Source organism: Cupressus sempervirens, chromosome 2 (genome assembly GCF_028749045.1).
Source record: "Cupressus sempervirens isolate cs-2001-9-10 chromosome 2, ASM2874904v1, whole genome shotgun sequence".
NCBI classification, from domain to species: domain Eukaryota; kingdom Viridiplantae; phylum Streptophyta; class Pinopsida; order Cupressales; family Cupressaceae; genus Cupressus; species Cupressus sempervirens.
The window spans coordinates 458,866,742-458,884,518 of NC_143119.1; the positions used below are offsets into that span (position 1 = coordinate 458,866,742).

Sequence of the window (17,777 nt, forward strand, 5' to 3'; positions counted from 1 at the left end):
TTTTTAATGTGTCTGCGTCTATTTTAACATGCCTCTTTGTTGTGTGGGTGTCTCTGCTTCAGTTTGGCACCTCTCATCCTTCATGCGAAATTTGGCCCCTGCTTGCTTAGCGTGGGCCTCTTTGAATCTGTTAGTGCCTCCTTTTTTTTCATTTCCCTTGCTTTGGATACATCATCCCACCTATTTTCCGTAGCACAAATGTTTGAAAGTAAAACATAAGGTGCAGATCCCTTTGGCTCTAACTCAAGAAGTTATTCTGCAGCTTGCTTTCCCAATTTTATGTTACCACGGGTTCGACAAGCACTTCAGAAAAATACCTCATATGAAAGCACTAGGCTTGAATGGCATTTCATTGATGATTCTCTCAACCTCATCCATGTGGCCAGCATAGCCAAGTTGGTCAACTATACAAGCATAATGCTCCATACTCAACAACAACATAAGCTTGTTCTAATATAGCCCCACTGAGGACCTCCTTTCGTATTCTCAGTTTAGCCTTAATTCTTTTAGAATGGGGTTTAGTACATATGAACTCAGCATGAACTCAGATGACATGTTCTAGAAGTGGCTCCTTGGAGCTTGATGAATACATGTGCATGGCCATTGCCATGAAAAGTCATAACCACGTTACACTCAATGCAACGGGCAATGACAGACAAATTGTTAAGGCATGCCTATTGCTCAACCTAAAAAGTCAGGCTCGTTACCCCACATGGATGCATCTTCTTGCAAGTCTTTGACATGGAGCTTCAGTGAACTCAGATGATGGCAATGAATGCGATGAAATATTATAATCAATTAACATCATTATCATTTCTTCCTTGAAGTTGTCATATGCACACAATTATCATTACTCTGATGGAATTAGTCGGGCCCCAAAGTGGGCTCGGCTAAAAAAAATTCATTTTCGAACAACTGATTCTCTAAACTAATCCATCGATCATCTTGAACTAACTGGAATCAAATTTGATCACTGATTGATCATTGAAACTCATTTTAAATCATTTTCACAACACTGTGAAACTTGTGTCCGGAGGCCTGTTTCCTGGCTTTAAAAACTAACCTGGATAACTGGCCAGGTTCTAAAACCTAACCCATTGATTCTTTGCTCTACATAATTTCACCCTATTAGATCTTGTCTCATGATGAATTTTGGGTCAAAAGATATTGACCATCAAAGTCGCCCCTTCAAAATTACCTACACAAAAACATGTCAGAAAACCATAAACTGGGTTTAGATTTGGCCTGGAAAATTGGGTAAATGGGCACATGGGGAAACAAAAATTGGGACGTTGAATCTCTGTCATGAGATGAGTATGAATATGTGATTTGGGCTCATGATGAATAACAAGACGTAAATGGCAAGCGGTCAAAGTGAGCTACTCAGAATTTGCAGATTAAAAGCACTGATAGAAAAGATTTTTTGCAAATAGAATTGACTTGGAAAAGTGTGCATACAGATTCGTCAAGACTTAAAAATTGACACACTTGGAGTGTTTTTAGAGGAAAACATAGTGGTACAATCCATTCAATCTAGAAAATCATGAATCTCAAGTTATAATGTCACGAACACGGGTACCAAACAATCTACAAATGCTGACACCAGTAAAAAGATGGAAATTGCATTTCGAATCGCATTTGAAAATTGACCAAACGGACTTGTCATGAGCTGAAACTTGAAACATAACAAGACTCTGACATCTACAATGCAACACAATAAGAATTTCAACATTTGGGTCAATTGGGTCAACGTTATAGTACATCAAACAACGCTTCCCAAAATTATGTGTAATGTGCATCAGCATGACAAATTTAGAAGACCAACTTTGAGGGATTCAAAACCTAGTCAAACGGACTCGAAATGACTCAAAATCTGAAACATAGGTTATTGGATATGGACACTAGACATTCCCAAAGTGGTAAGTCCTAAAAACATTTCTAGGTATGATATATTCAATGGTAAACACAACCTCTTGTCACTATTTGATACTTAGGGTAAAATGCAGAAATGATATTGGCTCGAAACAAGACTTCACCAAATGACTCGAGATGTCAATTTATCATCATGGAATGCTTAGGCAGACTGAATGAAAGGTGTTAGAAACATTGAACACCTCTGGGGCTTTATAGGTACAGTCGAGTACACAAGCATTTATGGGGTTTGATTTCTCAACATTTTAAAATGTGACTAAAAATGAATCATGCAATTTTTAGTCCCAACAGGCCCCCTTCTTAGCATTTTGCTAAAATTAATAAATCATTTACCTAGATCAAATCTTTAAAAAACAATTTATTTTTTTAATCCTATAGTTTCACCACTATATTCTATGTTCACATTTAATTAAAAGGAACATGTCACCTTAAATTAAATAGAAGACCCCTTTCACCTTTTATCCTAAGTCATAGACATCAATAAAAGAAAAGACTATTTATCTCACATGGAGATACAAAAGTCAACTCTTTTTGATTGGTGGAAATGATCTTGCACATGGATCATACAAAAGTAAACTCACCACCCTTGATTAGATCTTCTTGTCCCATAATCTCTACTTCCTATACATCTTTAAAATGGAGAGCTCTCTCCTCATCTAAGGATCCATCATATTTGCATTAGTGCTATGTTGTAGGTTTTTCTATAGGTACTCTTGAAGCTCTTGGATGATCTCATGGCTACACTCTCATTCTTGCATAGCATAGTAGTTAATACCATATTGCATTAGTATAGCTTCTTTTTATCAATTAGAGTAAGCTCACCTAGTTTAATTAGATGGATTGTAACTCTTTCATCTTCCTAGCTAGTTGCATTTCTTGCATTTCATATATTTTATTTGCATTTTTCATCATAGCTCTGGGACACTAGCATCCTTTCTCTCATCTTTGAATATCCCATTTCATAGTTGTACTTGCAAGGGTCTACATTTCTTAGGCTTAGATGAGAGTCATTTTTTATTTTTATTTTTATTTATTTGCACTCAATGACTACATAGCTCTAGGTCGACGTTTGGGACTCTCAATCCATGAGATCTCTCAAATAGAAGGACTAATAGAAGTGCACATTTCTGTGTGTATAATTAAGTAATGGACTAATCTTAGAGAAATGAAAAATTAAATTAAGTTTTTTTTTGTGTTGTTACCTATATTTTGTGGTGAAAAAATATAGGACAACAAGATTCCATGATGTTTTTCTTCAATCGATACTAAGTGTTGGGGTCTAGGATAGTCGTGTGAAGGGGTGTCTCTACTCATAGAGTCTATATCAATTCTTTATTATAGCAATTGATAGTGGTTCCTATTCATACTCAATAAGCATGTGAACCAAGTGCTCTTTTTGAAATTTACATTTCTCCATATTCATGCAACGGGAGATTCATATGGTGTGGTTAGAAACCAATATCAGGTGCAAGATAGTTATCAATTTTATTCTCATTAAAGTTAGCTCTGTAATGAACAAGTTATAGGTCAATTTTGTGAGTTCATGAAATCTGTCGTTCCCATTGGAAATCACAAACACATTAAATTTTGAAGTCTTTGATTCCATGTTGTAGGAACCTTTTTATTGGTCATTGATGCCCATTTATTTATGGTTTAAATTTTGTTCAATGATCTTAGAAATGGAATGAAGTTGATTTTCTTAAACTAAAATTCTAATCTTATCAAGCAACACCCATTCTATCATCATCAATTTTCTATCCTCTTAGAAATGGTTATTATACTAGATATCTTATTATTGATATTTCACCCTTTTGAGGATCCTCTTTCCATAAGTGATACATCCTTTTTGATATTTTCTATGTTCTTAGAAGGTAAGAGTAACAACTCTTCACTATGAATGTAGTTTGCAATGTTTCTTTAAGGATATCTCCTTGTTGGGTAAAGTAGGTTTCCTCTTTCTCTCCCTTCTCATGATTAGTATCTAGACATGATAATTAGGGGGCATATATATGGCCTCCTTATACATAGTCTTTCTCTCACGGGGTAGAAAATATGGATTTTGAACATGACTTAGAGTACTTTAGCACTAGATGCTAGGTATTCTTTCTAAGTCATTCTCAAATCTATGCATTGTTATTTCATGTTTCTTTTGCACACACAAACACATATGTTAAATCTCATAATGAGTACTATGAATAAACTAGCTAAACCTGATTCATGGATAACACATCACAACACATATATGCTAAATATTATATTTGGGTAATTCATAACAACTGGTTAAGTCCCACTATAGATAACACATTAAAATACAACATGCTAAATCCCATACACATGTAACAAATTTTCATAGGACCATGTCATGGTGATAAAATGGTTGTTAATCTATGGATGGGACTTTGGTAAGTTGACTAGTGGGTTACCATCTTCTTAGACCATTCAACACCATATTTTACAACATCTCTCTTGGTGATTCACAATAGTGTGGACACTTTACATGATGAGATAATCACCTTTTCTCTCCCTTCTCTCTCTCTTTTGATTTCATGCTAGTAGAGATAGATCTAGAAGCTATGTTGATTATTGATGTTTCTCTTGTATTTCTTATGTCATCACTTATGATCTTGTAATGGCTTTTCCAAAAATGATAGTAGTGGGTGAGATATTTTTCCAACTAAGGTCTCTCTCACTGGTAATTTGGGTTTGTTTTAGTACTAACTCCTTTATCATGTCTTTTTATTTTTGTATTCTTATTATTTTCCTATGTATCCTTCATGTATGTATGTGGAGTTAAGACCCTTGGTCTTAGGGGTTTATTTTCTTTGGCTACGTAATATTCTATCTAGTTGTGATTTGCTAGATTCTCCCTCTCCTCTTCTTCCCTCTACTTTACTGCAAGCATGGATTGATCCACACTTTTTGTAAAGTGGGGGCTAAATATACCATATTAAATTGGATGCACTCTAATTTAGGGAAGTTTAAGCACTTATTTAATGTAAGACCATAAATATCCTTGCATCTTTCATTTTTTCTTCCCTATTCCTATCATTTTTCTTGGGTGAAATTGAGGTAAATCTAATAGATCCTCTTTAAAGCTCCTATATTCATAGTGTTATGATTGAGGTAGGCTCTATCCCCCTAGTTCCTCCCTTCTCTTCACCTATCCACTTGGAATACAATCCTTCCACCATAACAACTATATCTTAGATTTTGCTCATGATTCTAGAGATCTAGGACCTATCTTGGGATCCCAAAATGATCTCAAATGTTCCAAGTCCTAGTTTCAAGAAGTGCAATACGCCATTGATGGGTCAACTAGGGACACAATGCACCCCTAATAAGATAATCAGTGGCCCAATGCACCCTTAATTGGGAGTTATTTTAGGTCTCCTCTTTCGTTCCAGTGTCCACATATGTTTAGGTTGTTAATTCTTAGGTAGGCCAGCCTATGGGAGTTAGTTAATTCTAATCTCTATATAATCCTGTAAGAATTTGCCTAAGGGAAAAATTCACCCAAGAACTAAGAACTCAAACAAAAGCACAACTGTAGACCAGATAGAGAGAGTATGATTAGAATGATGATATATTCATTCAATATGCCATAATAATACATAGGAGTGCATGCATATAAAGGCCTCTGAGATACATCTAGAATGCCTTAGAATTAGCTTTATGATAAGTCATACAACTAGGCATATGTACACTAGATATGGGTTATCCTCCATTAAGCACAAAAGTAAGTGTGATGATGAGAGGATAAGCCTACAAGGGTGTAACACACAACATGTGCTAAAAAGGGAGTGTGAATAACTATGTTGTCTACATGAAAAATTAGTGAAAGATGTAAACTCTAGTGTTGTAGACACCAGTGTTGAAATAGAGTTGCATAATTCTATGTTGTCAACATGACAACTCAAAAAGTACACAAACTCCTAAGTGTCTCACAAAATAAAATAATAAAATAATGCAAAATAATAAAATAATACATTAACCTAAGTAAACTTAAGTAAGTGTAAATAGTAAATACGTATTTACAGCAACACCCCCCCTTAAGTGCAACTTAGGGGAATGCCCTTAAGCTTACAAAAACAAGGATGAAATGCATGATGGGTCCTGACTACTAGGCCATGTTAGGTACCCATGTACATAATGAAATGCAATCTCTCATAAAGTGGAGAAAAAGGGAAAACCTCATGGGAAAAACCCTTCCCCAAAAAGAGAGATGAATAGGGATGCATGGATGGATGGAGTAATCAAGACCCCCCATTATGATGTACATCCAGTATATACAATAGTGAAGAATGAGAGAGAGAAGACCTCATAAGAGGAAAAAATCCCCCCCATAAGAAATAAGAGGAAGAGAGATAAGGTACCCCCCCCCCCCCCCCAAATGAAGAATGCCTATCAATGAAAGCCACTCCAAGGAAGAAGTTGGTCCAAGTGTACAGAATGATGTTCCTCCCCTTTGGAAAAAACAAAGGCAAAGGTACAATCCTAAAGATGTATGCTAGTCCTGAAACCTGCTCAAGTATCCTTGTGCTAATACTGATGGTCGCCCCTTCCAACTTTGCTAAAAAGAATGAATGCAGATTTGGAAAGGATGTCTATTGAACCTGTTCTAATGAGTCATCTATCTCCTCAATTGACAAAGAGACCTCCAACAATTGTTGTTCATAAGGGTCCACAATCACACTGACCTGTGAAGATTGATCATGTAGAGAATGGACATGAGGGTCAGAGTGGGCCCTCGCAAGAACTGTAGAAGGATCACCTTTGTCAATGAGAAGATGTAAATCATCAAGGCTATCTCCCAAGTTTGTGGTGTGTGACTCTACAAACAAACCTGCAATGTCTACCATGTAGTCATCAACTGACGCAGGAGGTGGAAGACAACATGTACCCTTCTATGCTAGACCTTTCATTGTGGCAATATAAGCATGTGGACTATACTGATGTTGTGACCTCTCATTGCAATTGTCAATAGAACCCCACATGTCTAAATTTGTTGAAGCACTATCATTGGTGTCACTATTAGTTTCCATAGTGTATGAAGTGCAGAGAGGAGTAGAGGATAAGTTGGGTGAACTTTCCTCAAAGTGAACATCCTTCTCCAAAAAAATCTCATGAGTCTCTAGATCCAAGAGTCTATATGCCTTTATATGGTATTCATATTCGATGAAAGTACAAGGCCTAGGTGCTAGTTCCTTGCATCCCCTGGAAGATAGGTTTTCCCATGTTGGACAACCAAATACTTTGAAGTGACTCACAACTAGTTTTGTGCCACACGATGCCACAAAAGGAATCTTCCCATCTAGGGCATTATGAGGAGACCTGTTAAGTATGTGAGTAGCACTGCCAATGGCTTTGATTTCTAATGTAGGATCAAGAGACTTGGCCTTTATCATGCAACTTACCATGGTTTTGAGAGTCCTAATCCTCATAGCTGCAACATCTATCTTGTGTAGACTGAATGTTGGTGGATTTTGAAGATCAATTCCCTCATGTTCACAAAAGTCCCTAAGTCTTCTATCCAAATATCTGTTCTCATTGTCCACCTATAATACCTTAATGGATTTCCTTGATTTGTGTTCAACATGAGTCTTAAAGGCTTAAAGCTTATGAACCACTTCACTCTTGTGATGAAGGAAGTAGACCCATGTGAATCTTGAAAAATCATTAACAAAAGTAAGGATGTAGTAGCCTTGGCTGATTGATGTCACTGTAAAGGGTCTTGCTAATACCATGTGAACCAACTAGAGAACAATTGGTGCTTTAGAAGAATTGTTTTTATCATACTTCTCTTTGAGATACATATCCATTGAACATGAGGAACAATCACCCTTAGAAAAGTTGATGTTATGTAGACCTTTGACCATGTGTTTTGAGCAAAGTTGTTAAGGATGGTAAAAGGCAAGATGACCAAACCACTCATGCCATAAAGTGATTTGTGAATGTGAGTGAGTCAACAAGGCTTGAGAAGGAGACTTAGGCACAAAGTGGGAGAAGGAATAAAGCCTCTTGTCATCATTGACTTTCCCCACTACAACAAATGAATCATCTCTAAGACTGTGCACCATCACTGAATTTGGAAGGAACTCAACTTTGTGACCATCTCCAAGGTCAGTGATTTGGTAAATTGAGAGGAGATTGGAGCTAAGGTTTGGAACATAGAGAAAATATTTGAATTCCCAATTGTCCATTTCCACATGTCCTTTTCTTTCAACTTCTATTTTAGTATCATCTCCCACAAAGATGTGTAGTACTTGTGACTGCTTCAATGAAAAAAAGTCTCCCTTTGAAGAACCCATGTGATAGAAAGCACCTAAGTCAAGTATCCATTCTGTAGAAGAACTTGTATTTTCCATAAGTGCTTGCCCTTTTCCCTTTGAAGAGGTTGGAGTTGAATCCTTGGAAGTACCTGGCACTTGAATCTTTTTTTTTGGAGTAGGTTTTCCAACTCATTGATTCTTTTAGTCTTGCAATGATGCTTGTCGTGATTTGGCTTCTTGCAATTTGCATAAAAAAGTTTGTCCTTCTTTTCATTACTTCCCTTCTTGTTGGAAGAAGAATTTCCTTGCTATAAGGAGGATTGTTGTGCCTCAAATTATGATTTCTACTTCCACTGCTTCTTTTTGTTGTTGCTAGAACTTTTTCCTCCTTGACCTGATTGGTGCTCATCACTAGCCACCAATGCTTTGGTCTTTGATGCCATGAGAAGTCCCAAGTCCATCAAGTGAGATTGTTCAATAATCAACATCTCTACAAATGCATCAAATGTAGGATTTTGATAAGCCATTCCCATGGTTAACCTGTGAGTATTGAAACTCAAAAGAAAGGAAACATACTTTGAAGGTAGCCTCTTCAGGATGTGATGAATCAACTTTTCATCCTTCATGGAATTTCCACAATGTTTAAGTAGTGCCCTATACTCATTGGCTTTGTTTATGTAATCTTGAATTGTGTCAAAGTTCTTCGAATCCAAGAGAAGTAAATTGTCCTTAATCTGAAATCCCTTTTCTTCTTCCACCTTACCATACAATGATTCAAGTTTGTCCCAAGCAGGTTTGAATTCTGTACAACTGGCAATGTGGAAGAAGAGATCTCTATGTACACAACTCCTGATAATTCTTAAAGCCTATTGGTCTTTTTTTTCCCATTCAATGAGTTCTTTAGCATCAGTAGGTTTGGTAATTGTACCATCAACATAAAAATTGTAACCTTTTTCCATTAATCTACTCCATGCAATATCTTTCCAAGTAGAATAATTGTGTGAAGTTAGAGGTGGACATTTAAATGAACCCATGATGTAGAAAAATATAAAGAACACACAAGAGAGATACTAGAATAGAGTACAGATCCCCCCTTTTCACTCAATCAAAAGACACCCCCCCACCCCCCCCCCCCCCCCCCCCCCCCCCCCAAAAAAAAAAAAGATGCTTTTGGCACTTTATAAGTAGTGCATGTAAAATGGGCCACTTGTCAAAATGAACAAAGTGAACATTTTGATTTTTCTTTTACAACTACCTTCTAAGGCCCAAATCTATCACTAAGAACTGTAGCTTAGATGTACAACAATTCTAAAAAGTACTCAAACCTTTACAATGCAGAAAAAGCCCTAGTTCTAAAAGTGAGAATTTTGTCCATACAACCCAAGAATTTAACTAAAAATCTAGAAAGTAGATGAAAAATAATGCACTTTAAAAAAAAAGAACCTGAAAAAGTGACGAGACATGCCCAAACAAAGCGTTTGAAGTTACAAAGTGTAGGATTAAGCAGATACAGTCACCAAAAAAAGCAATTTCTAAAAAATCCTTGCACCAAAACTAGAAAAAAACACCACCACTAGAAAGTTCAAGAAATTTTGCCCAATTTCAAAAAAAATTGCACCTAAATTGGAGTCTAGATGACCAAGTTATGGGCTCTCAAAGTTAGGCTGCCAAATCAAAAAGCAATCTGGAGAGGGGTCTGCTAGGAAAATTGTTAGCTTAAATTTGACAGTCAAACAACCATTGTAGCAATTAAAAATTTCCTAGGAATGACGATCAAATGATTGTCAAATTTAACTTCATGAACTGATGATGTTAATAAATGTCATCCCTGTGATGACACTAGCATGAGATCATCTGTGTACAGATTGTATGGATAGGTATGATAAAAAACATGTGGTAGGTCTGTACACTAACTGTATGCTTATGTAGAGGCTAACGTGTTAGCTGAGTAAGTGTTGACTGTGATGATGCAGGTGTTAGCTAAGTCACTATGTTTTTGGTGACACATGGCATATGTAGATCAGTCCTCATGTCTAGCAGTTGGTTTAGAGGACGGGTACACATGGTAGTGGCCTAAAGCTATCGTGTGTCTTGTGGGTGGAAAGTGGGACCAAGAATCTACAAATGTTGCACTAAAAAAGAAACAGCGGCGGGAGTTTGCATTCTGGAAACCTTAGACAGTGCTGAAACTAGACCTTATGGATGAGAAACATTGTGCAGTCAAATTTACTTCATAAGGGTCTGGAAAGCACTATGTGATGCCAAAAGTAACTACATGGGGGCTAGGAAAGCTATTCAGCAAGCGAAGAGTTTAAACACAAGTGGGATGTCACTACTCACGAAAAACCCTTCGTGACTCCCACAAATTAGTGGGTATTATCCTACATTGACTGTGTGGAAGCCCTCTATGTTGTTTAAATATTGGTGTAGGTCACTAAACCTTGAACAAAGGTAAGCCCTTCTAGTGAAGAATGTGTTCATGCTAGTGTGGGGGGAATTTGGTTGACCATTGCCAAGATTTGTATTTGGCCGTGGCTTAGGAAATTTGACAAAAAATGATGCTTGCCAATTAAATATTCCTCTACACAAGGTGCAGGGTTGGGATCTAATAGCCCAGTACCTGCAAAATAATTTCTCTGCTACCTAACTAGAGGGCAATTTTTTTTTTTGAAAAAATACAATCGACAATGCTGAGAATTAAATTACAAACCCAAAAAATTAATCAAATAGATCTGCAAATGACCATACCCAAATTGTAAATTGGAGCCTCTAGGTGCCGATTTGCAAAAAAAATTTGCCATATGGTTGACTTTGGCCTAGGGTAGCCGAATTTATAGTCGATCTTCACTAAATCAACATTCCAGATGCAATGGTGAGGTCAAATCTAGCTCTAGATGCTCCCAATTTTTGCAGTATTCTAGATTTTGGTTGAGGTGTTGAAGCAACAATGGTCTTGAACAACTATGTAAAGAGAAAATTTCCCATCTCTAATACCATGTAAGAATTTTCCTAAGGGAAAAATTCACCCAAGAACTAAGAACTCAAACACAAGTGCAATTGTAGACTAGAAAGAGAGAGTATGATCAGAATGATGATATATTCATTCAATATGCCATAAGAGTACACTAGGAGTGCCTATATATAAAGGACTCTGAGATACATCTAGAATGCCTCAGAATCAGCTACATGATAAGTCATACAACTAGGCACATGTCCACCAAATATGGGTTATCCTCCATTAAGTACGAAAGTAAGTGCAATGATGAGAGGATAATCCTACAAGGGTGTAACATGCAAATCAGTGTTGTAGACAATATGTGCTAAAAAGGGAGTGCAAATAATTGTGTTGTGTACATGACAACTCAATTTGTAGACACCACGTGCTGAAATAGAGTTGAGTACTTCTGTGTTGTCAACATGAAAAATCAAAGAGGTACACAAAATCCTAAGTGTCTCACAAAATAAAATAATAAAATAATGCAAAATAATAAAATAATGCATTAACCTAAGTAAACTTAAGGAAGTGTAAATAGTAAATATGAATCCATTTTTTGATATCACACACACAAGCATTATAAGATACAAGCATCTCATTATCAAGTGTTCAAGCATTCACACATTCAAGTTCTCAAGCATTTCTTCAAGCATTCAAGGTGTTCATGGTATTTCTCCATTGAAGATCAAGGATTTATGCATTCAAGCCATTAAAGGATTTTATGATAGATTGTCTATTGTATTTTCAACATTCAAGATCCTTTGTTTTATCTTCTATTAGAATTCTTTAGAATAACTGAGAGGGGGGGTGAATCAGTTATCCAAGGTCTAAATGCCCTAATAATACTTTTTCACCAATTATAGTGAGCCCATTAAACTATTCATCCTTCTAAGCTTAAATCAATCATCTTAGCAAGTTACAACAAATCAACATGCAGGGATAAAACATGCAAGATCAACACATGACACAGTGATTTACATGGAAGCCCAATTTGGGGAAAACCACCAGTAACATGCTACTTAATTCTCACTCCTCTAAAGTGATGCCTTGTTAAAAGCCTACCCTATTAAAGGCTTACAACACACTGTTAAATGTGACCTTGTTAGAGGATTTCACCATACTGTTAGGAATGGGCCTGGTCAAAGGACTTTGGAACATTCACTTAGAATGTCACCCTGTTAAAGGATTTACAACATGACTATTAAACCAACCTAAGTCCATAGGGTTTAAACTAACTATTACAATTGCTAGAGAGTAACAATAATGACTTTTTGATTTGATACAACTTACAACATATCTTGCAGATTTCAGATCACACTTCAGTTTGATTCTTTGCTTGGCTTTAATCACGTTAGCTCTGACAACTTGTCATCTCAAGCTTCATCTCCTTGAGTCTTCTTGCTCATCATACCAATGCAACCATATTTTTGGTCATCTTATCAAAATAGAGTAACTATGCTCTCTTTCTCCTTAGCACCTTCTTCAACACTTCATGCTTTCATGCTTGACCTACTTACTTTGCTTCGTGACCTTATGACTCCTTAAATAGAAATCTGGATTACCTTTTCTGCTCAATTCTCCCTCTCCAATTTTAGGGTTTCAAATAGATTAGGTAGGATACAATGTACCTACCCCATATCTTGTTCTTATCTAGAAACTTAGTCTAGAGTCTAGTTGTATTCTCAAAAATGTTTTACATGGTGTTCTGTGCCACTAGCTCATCACTCTTATCTTCTATTTGATTCACATAATTCTAGATACCTATCATGTCGGCTTAGATATGGCGAGTCTTCAATTTTCAAAATAATGCAGCAACTCGACATTATTGGTTTACTAATGCTCGACACCTTCTATGTTACTCGGCACTTGAATCATGCTCAACACCTGATCTTCACTCGGCTCCTGAAGATCACTCAGCACAAGCTGAAGTTGAACTTGCTCAGCTTCAACTAAGAATCTGTTTGTCACTAACTAGCTTGCTCGGCTCTCTCTCTCTAATAATACTTAGTTAGACTTTACAAATGACTTAGTTAAACCCTTATAACTTTGATGTGTTTTAGTGTGCCCATTCTCTGTGTCTTAGAGTATGACATCAATACACCATTTCGTCAATGGCTTAGCTGATCTTTGTAGTTCATTACAACATCATAACTTCAACCTTTCTCTAGGTACTCTAGTTACATCTTATTGATTGCCTCCTTCTTGTCAATCAATCAATTGATAGTATTTGGATCACCAAAGTAATTGTCATTCCTGCAAGAAGCAAGTTTGACATCAATGACAAAAAAATGATTGAGAACATTCTTTACCAGTTCCATTACTTTTTATATATGATCTTTTCAATCATTTTCAATAATCTCCCTCTTTGGCATTGATGGAAAACCAAATTGATCAACTTAGTTACCACCAAATTTATATACGTTTTCTGCTTCTTTTTTGTTTCTTTCTCTTGACTACTGCATCCTTACTACTGATCTCATATATATCCATATCTTTCAGTTTCTCCATAAATCTCCCTCTTGCTTTGTATTGATTAGTTTTTGCATATATCTCCATCTTTGACATAAATGCCAAAGATGTAGCATCTTTAACATGCAAAATATAAGCTTTTCCTTTCATGTTTTCTCCCTCTATCACCATGCTTGTGATTGATTTGGAGTTTCTGATCTTGCTATCATCCTCTACATCATTCTTTAGATATTTCAATGATTTGTTCCTATTGATGTAGGGTAGCTTCTTTGTTGCTTTAAACTGCTTGAGTTAGGGGCATTACCCCCAACTTGTCTCTAAGATATTCATAAGCATCCTTAGGCAATGGTTTGGTGAAGATATATGTAGTTTGTTCCTTTGTGTGAATGTACTCCAACTTCACTTGTTTGTCTTCTACCAATTCTTTGACATAGTGATACTTGATTGCAATATGCTTAGTTTTTGCTTGCATTACTAGATTCTTGGATATGTTTATAGCACTTGTATTATCACAATACAATATCACAGGTTTAGTTACCTCTTCTTTTATTCCTTTCAATAGATGTGTGAGCCACACAATGTTTGTGCAATTGACTGTTGTTGCCACATATTCTGATTCTGCAGTGGACTGGGATGTGCATGTTTGTTTCTTGCTAGTCCAAGTAACTAGCCTTTTACCTAAAAATAATGCACCTCCACTTGTGCTTTTTCTGTCATCAATGTTGCCTCCCCAATCTGCATTTGTATATGCATTGAGCTCAAACTTCTCATTCTTTTTGTAATATAGACCAAAGTTATTAGTTCCTTTGAGATACCTCATTATTCTTTTTATTGCTATGAGATTATTTTCTTTGGGATTAGCAGAGAATCTAGCCACTATTCCAACTACTAATGCTATGTCTGGTCTACTATGTACAACATATTATAATTTTCCAATCATGGATCTGTACATTGTTTGATTGACTTCAGCTGATACATCATTTTTGGATAGCTTATGTCCTGTTGCCATTAGTGTGCTGACTAGTTTGGATTCTCCAATCCAAACATTTTAAGTATCTCTTTGATTTACTTTGATTGTGTCACAAATATACCATGTTTTAGTTGATGTACTTGCAATCCAACAAAAAATTTGATCTCTCCAAACATAAACATCTCAAACTCATGTTTCATTTTGTTAGCAAAACTTTTGCAAAGCACTTCCTTTCCTCCAAAAACTATGTCATCCACAAAGATTTTAGATACAATAATATCCTTACCCTCTTCTGATTTGATGTACATGTTGTTATTATCATCAGTTCTTTCAAATCCTATTTGCACTAGATACTTGTGAAGTCTCTCATACCATGCTCTAGGTGCTTGTTTCAGACCATAGAGTGCTTTATGTAGTTTACAAACCATTTTCCTATTGTTCTCATCAAAAAATCCCTCTGGTTGTTTAATATAGACTTCCTCTTCCAATATACCATTTAGAAAAGTAGACTTTACATCCATCTGATAGACTTTAAAACTTTTATATGCAGCATATGCAAGTAAAGTTCTTACTCCTTCCATTCTAGCAACATGGGTGAATGTTTCCCCATAGTCTAATCCTTCTTCTTGAGCATAGCCCTTGCATACTAGTCTAGCTTTGTTTCTAGTAATCTCACCATTTTCATCTAGCTTGTTTCTAAATACCCACTTGGTGCCAATCACATTCTTGTCAACTGGTCTGGGAACCAAACTCCAGGTTTTGTTCTTCTTTATTTGATTGATCTCTTCTTCCATAGCTTTATACTAGTCATCATCTTGTAATGCACCATATACTATCTTAGGTTTAAATTTTTTGACTAGACATGATTCATGTCTTAGTCTATTCCTTGTCATTGGTCTTGCATCTTTGTCATCAATTATCTGTTCAGCAGGGTGATGTCTTTTTACATATTTGGATAATCTTGGTTCTGTCCTTGTTTCCATGTTTGATCTTTCAGATTCAGGGTCACTCTGCACTTTGTTGTCAGGTTGTTCTTCATCTCTTTCATGTGTACTGACTTCAGGATCAGATTGTGCATTTCCTTTATTCTGCAACTCAGCTTCTGTATGTAACTTGGCATTCACTAGTTGTTAGTCAGCTGAAACTAAAACTTGTTGTTGAATCCCAATTTGATTGACAACATCCTTGTCAATAGGCATTCCTTCATAGGAATACACAAAGGTTCTGTATTCAGACATTCTCTTTGGTTATTCAACTTGGACTTCTGTATGCTCATCAAAGTTTACATTTGCACTTTCCAAAATTTTGTTAGTGTTAGTATTCAAACACTTATATGCTTTACTTCTAGTGGAGTAACCAAGGAATATGCCTTCATCACTTTTTGCATCAAATTTCCCATTTCTAGCATCTTTAAGGATAAAGCATTTGCAACCAAATACTTTGAAATGTTTTACATTGGGTGAGTGACCATACCATAATTCAAAAGGTGGTGTACTTGTACCTTTCTTGACTTGTACTCAGTTTAGTGTATGAATAGCTACACTTACAACTTCTCTCTAGTATTTTAGAGCAACAGTCTTTTCCATCATTAATATTCTGGCATAGTCAATCATAGATCTATTTCTTCTTTCAGCAATTCTATTCTGTGGGGGAGTTCTGGGAGATGATGTCTGTGTCTTGATTCCTTTGTTATTGCAAAATATCTCAAATTTATTTGATGTGAATTCACCACCTCTGTCTGATCTCAGGCATTTCAAACTCTTTCCTATTTCCTTTTCAACTCTAGCCACATACCACTTAAACATTTGAAAAGCATCAAATTTTTGCTTTAAGAACATAACAGTCATCATCCTAGAATAGTCATCAACAAACAACATTATATATTTATCTCCTTTGTAGCTTTGTACTTCCATTGGACCACATAAGTCAGTATGGACTAACTCAAGTACTTCTTTAGATGTATAGTTTTTACTTTTGAAACTTGACTTTGTCATCTTTCCTAGTTGACATTGTTTGCACATGATATTGTCAAGCTTCTTCAGTTTAGGTAAACCTCTGACTTTCTTCATTTTACTAATATTGACCAGATTATCAAAGTTGACATGACATAGCCTTCTATGCCATAACCATTCATCATCAAATTTTGCAACAAAACAAGAAACATCATCCATATCAAGGTAAAACAGATTACTTCTTGTTTGATCTCCTTTTCCTATCAATTTACCATCAGTATCATAGATTTTTGCAATTTTGTTTCCAAATTCTACTTTGCATCCTACATTGCCTAACTGTGAGACACTCAGCAAATTTTAGTTTAATCCTTCAACATAGTATGCGTTATCACATAAAATTTACTCTTTAAGCTTAATGGAGCCTTTTCCTTTTATTTGACATGGAGCATCATTACCAAATCTAACACTATTTCCATCATACTAAGTACAGTTAACAAACTTACTTTTGTCTCTTTTCATGTGATGTGAGCATCCACTTTCTATGATCCATTTTTTATTCTTGTTCATACATGCTACCAGTGTTTTAGGTTCTTCTTCATCAGATTGGTCTTTCATGGCTACATAAACAACTTCATCATCATTATCATCAGAATTCTCTTTAGCAATATAGCACTTCTTTCTTTTGTCTTTGTAATCTCTCTTATCATCTTCTCTTCTATATTTGTACTTGTTGCCTTCCTTGTAATCCTTTTTCTGTGTACACCTTGCAGCAATATGTCCTACTTTATTGCAATTGACATAAATGATAGGCATCTTACCTTTGAATTTTCCTTTGCCTCTGTGAAATCTTCTAGCTAGCAATGCTTCCAATTGTTCCACATCTTCCTCATCAGTGCTACTATCACTGGATACATATTTTATTTTTCTTCCTTTCTTTGAATTCACTTGTTTATCATCTTTTAGTGATAGCTTGGCCTTGAAAGCAGATTCAACATTATCAGGTCTGTAGTTGTCAAAGTTGGATAACTCAAATACAGTGAGTCTACCCACTATACCTTCAAAACTTAGATTGTTTCCTAGCACACATCTTAGTTCTTGTATTGCTGATACTCTAATAGCATAGATAGGGAGCAAGGTTCTCAAGAACTTACTATTAACAGTATCTTCATCCAATTGACCACTCAAACATC

At 36.0% G+C, this 17,777-nt stretch overlaps 1 pseudogene; it reads left to right on the forward strand.

Moving 5' to 3' along the window:
* Positions 1-548: 548 nt before the first annotated feature.
* LOC149573030 (metal tolerance protein 11-like) overlaps positions 549-17,777 on the forward strand; it is a 75,953-nt pseudogene continuing 58,724 nt past the window's right edge.